This window comes from Pithys albifrons, chromosome 4, assembly GCF_047495875.1.
Source record: "Pithys albifrons albifrons isolate INPA30051 chromosome 4, PitAlb_v1, whole genome shotgun sequence".
Classification (NCBI taxonomy): Eukaryota; Metazoa; Chordata; class Aves; order Passeriformes; family Thamnophilidae; genus Pithys; species Pithys albifrons.
The window spans coordinates 58,321,691-58,326,128 of NC_092461.1; positions in this window are offsets into that span (position 1 = coordinate 58,321,691).

The window sequence follows — 4,438 nt, forward strand, 5'->3', positions numbered from 1 at the left end:
TTCCAGTCCAATTGTCTTTACAATTCTGCTTTCCAAAACCATATCAGTAAAATCATAAACCTGGAAAGCTTTCAGGAAATCCATGTGAAAAGTCACCTCTACTAAAAGATTAAGTACAAGATTTAGTAAGGTGCCGTAGACCTGCTAACATTTTTTCAACTATTAGTCAGCAATATTAGTTATTCTGAATGAATCAGGCACTACTGGTTATGTTACACATAACACTACACAATTATTCTGAAATAATCTTATGGAGTGACAGTCTGATAATATCCTTAGTATTAATCAGTTTGCTTAGAGCTGATGAACCATTAGGTATTTTGAACTTATTTAAATATACGTACCTCATTAGACTTAGTAAGAGAGAAATTAGATATAAAACAGTTCCTACCAGTGAAGCCTGTGGGACAATGGACAACTATTCCTTTTTAGGTGATCCTATTTCTTTATCAGCCAAGTAAGATATATAGGAAGGAATAAACCAGAAAATAACAGTTGTAAGCTACATATGAAATCTATTCAGAAGACATGTAGATTAATTTGAAAAGATTTAGGTCAGTTCAAGCTTTAAGAATAAACATTTAAAGACAAAGAGTAGTGTCTGCAGGCAGTGCAACTCATGCATTTTCATTAGCTTAAGTGCAAATATGGAAATATACAGCAGAGTAAATCTGACCCTCAGTGTTACCCAGAGCATATTCTTTATTCATAGAATGCCCTCTAAAGGATGAATGTAATGTGTAATCTTATTTGATAATGTATGTTCACATCTCAGAAGGTACTGGGGAATTATTAGCCTTTGACAGACTTCCTTTTGGCTTTCGCAATTAGCAGAAAGAAAACTCCTCAAGATTACATTTCTCCTTTGGACCATGAATAATTTTAAGGCTGTTTCTATGACCCCATAACATAATGACATAATCCAAACACTGAATTTTCAAATAACTGTGCAGTGATTTAGCCAGCTCCTATTGAAGCTGCATGGACTATGAAAATGACCCATATGGAAATTAAATTCTTGGCCTTTAGAGCTCCTTTGAAAAGCATGTCCTCTCTCTCAAGCATTTGAAAATATCATGTCACCATAGGGAGTTGTTGAATATGGAGCCATGGAGCAGGTTTTTTTGGCATTGTTTAAATTATTGGCCACATATATTTTGTTAGATTGAATATAGCCTCAACATGAGGAATATGGCATTCTTCTAGTGTTGGAAAGTGAAAGTTTTGTATAAAGCAGTGCTGACAATTTTCAGAGGAATGACAGAGGTAAGTGCCTTAATAACCAAATTTACTGATGCAAAAAATGAAATAAAGTCAATATTGCTGATGAAATGGAGTTCAGGGGATTGTTTAGTCCATTGCATGCTGAATTGGTCTCTACCATACATTACCCTCCACCCTGCCCAACTCAGTTTTTAATAATGGAACTCCTGATGCTTTTCTTGTTACATTTGCAAAAGTAATGGCTTCCTCTTTCTATTTACTTGAGAGGCTAAAATGTATTTAAGTGATAAAAAATTATGGTTGACCAGTATTTGCTAGAATTGCACATATTGTTTATTAAAGCAGCAGCCTTCAGTGAAAGTTTATCCATGTGTACAGGTACCTGCAGGTTGGTCTGGATCCCTGGTGAGGCTGAGCAGAAGTAGCCATTATGGGAAGAATTTGACAAAGCTGAAACTTGTCAAAATTGCAGCACTTGATATAGCACACATAGAAGAATACTCATTAGCAAATACCTTGTTTCCATCACATGGGAGGAAAGAAGCCTGAAAAAAACCCCAAACTTAGCAGAACAGAAGACCTGGATTGGAAAGGATTATGTAAAGTCAACTGAGTGTATAAAATCCTTATGGAAAAGTCCACTGACTACAGTGATTTGTACACAGGTGTATACACTGTAAGGTTTTGTATGTTGATTAAAAATATCAGAGGTGGAGTTTTCTCTTCCATAAAAATGTCTTGAGTAAGTAATCCAGAATCCAGTTGTTACTGAATGACAACAGATCTTTCAAAAATCTGTTTCAGTGCCTGGGCAGGGCAGCGTAGGGCTGGGCGAACTGGAGCCTGGCCCTACTGCAGCATCTCTGGGGTTAGAGCTGGTGGTTTTTCAGCAGCCAGTGACACCAAGTTGAATGGGACACATGGGCTGTGCCTATTCTAGCCATCACGGTTCAGATCCAGCCTGAATCTGGCTTCATCTCAACTAGAAATGCAACAGCAGGGAGGTTGTAGGCCCCAACCCACCTGGTTGCTGCATAAAATAGAAATAAAAGCCTGCATGCATTATTGCTTTGAAGAGCACTGGCAATGTTTAGGGCATTTATTTATCCTATGGAAGTCTAACCACTCAGTAATGTAGGGGAAAACTTTGGAAGGATGAGGTGACTTACTGTCTTAGATTAAATACTAATTTTTGAGGCAATCAGCAGGCAAAAAGTGTTTAAAAGTCTTCTGATTAATTATTACTTCTGTGAGTGACTATCAAAGCCTAAATAGCACAGGTGACAGGCTTTTAAGCATGAAGTAGCAAGTTACCTAGAGAGAGAGATTTCCCCCTCCTGGGGTAGGTTTGGAATATTTTCATTTAAGTCCATCTGGGAAAGCCTTGACTGATGCAGGAGCATCTGAAGGTCTATCTAAATCTGTAAGGGCCAGAGGATAAAGAACGTTATTCAAAGAACGGCACTTGGGGTTTACACTGTCTGGTCACTGGGTCACTGGTAAAGGCTGGATTTCATCCACAGAGTGATGAGAGCTCAGCATAATCCATGAGTTATTTCTTAGTTTTTGCAATGCATCCTGGCAGCATAACCTGCCTTACCAGAGCACTGTTTTGTCAGCCTTGCCCTGACCTGAGAATGACTCTCTGAGTCAGTGTGTCAGAAGCCTGGTTAGTCAAATACAGCCATTCCTCATTTTCTGCTTCCCTCTTTCCATCTGGGATTCCCACTGGGACCTTTCCCTGCCAGAGACAGAAAGGACAGTGTGTGAACAAGCACTGCCTCCCTGTGTGACATGCCAAGGTGTGTTCATGCTGGAGACAAGGAAGGAGCTTCAGAAAGTACATCATCTGCTACCTTATCTCAGGGAGAGGCAGGGAGACCATGGTTACTTAGGCATCGACACAAAGAAGGCCAGGGAATTTGGGTTAATATTTTTCTAATTAATCTTTGTATCACTTTTTTTTTTTCCATTTCAGAGTAAATCTATTTAAGGCTCCCTACTGTTTTCGAAGAAGGGAAGAAAAAGGTTTTTAATTAGAGCTCTACAGTTCATGTACCTAATGAATCAATAGTAATTGAATATAGAAGAAGCTTCTTCAAAGCACAGCCATGGAGCATAGTAAAAGCTCATTTAACAGGTTTAGTTCCATGCCAGTGATATTTTAAGAGGATTCGCCATCACATATTGGCTCTAATGTATGTTTTCTTCCCATATATTCTCTGGAGTTCATCCAGGTACTATGTGCTTGAGTATCCAGTGATATAAATTATAGCTGCAGGTATTATAGTTATACATATACTTATTGATTAATACATTTACTAAATTTTTGTTATTCTCTGTATATAGTTTTACAAACGGCTAAATGGATTATGCCCACAGACTACGCAAAATAGGCAATATATATTCATTTAAATTGTTTTAACCACTACTTTAATCTAAAAATTAAGGCTACAAAATATCTTTAATCAACAGACTGGAAAAAAAATTCAGCCACGAGAAGGAGAGACCTACCTGAATAAGTGATGCCTTAGCATTACTGTAATCACAGTTCCCAAGGGAAAAAGAGAGATTCATAATGACACACAATGCTCCAGATCAAGAAACCACTGTACAGGACAGAGCTTCTGAAGAAGATTCTTCTGCAAGGATGTCTCCACCAGCTACTCCTTCAAAGAGAAACCCTCAGGTATGGAAGCAGACTTGGACCTTCAGAACTTGTCCACACATTTTTTGAGGACATTTGAGGACATAATCATATGAGGCTTGAGATACAATAGTTAAACTGATATTGCCTTACTGATGATGATGATTTCTGACCCTCACACAAAGGTGCCTTTACAGTGTCTAGCCCATTTTGGTAGGGTCACAAATATAACCTGTATTGGCTTAGCTTTCTTTATCCTGCTGTGACTTCATCTGCAGTAACAGCTTGCAATGATGTACCCGCATGGTTCACAGGGCAAAGCACTTGAGCAGATCTCCGCTAGTCCTGCTCAGCTCCCCTCCTGAGGCAGCACATGTTGGGAGGGGACTGTGCAGGAAGAACTTAGCAGATCATGAAATAGGGCTTTGATTTCTCTGGTAATTCCGTTTCTTCAAGAATATCGCTGATGCCCAAAGCATTTCTGCCTTGTGCAAATCAAGGGATTGCTCAGTCATGTTTTATGTGGGGTCTTTTGTTAAAGATGAAGGACAAGTATTATAACTGAAA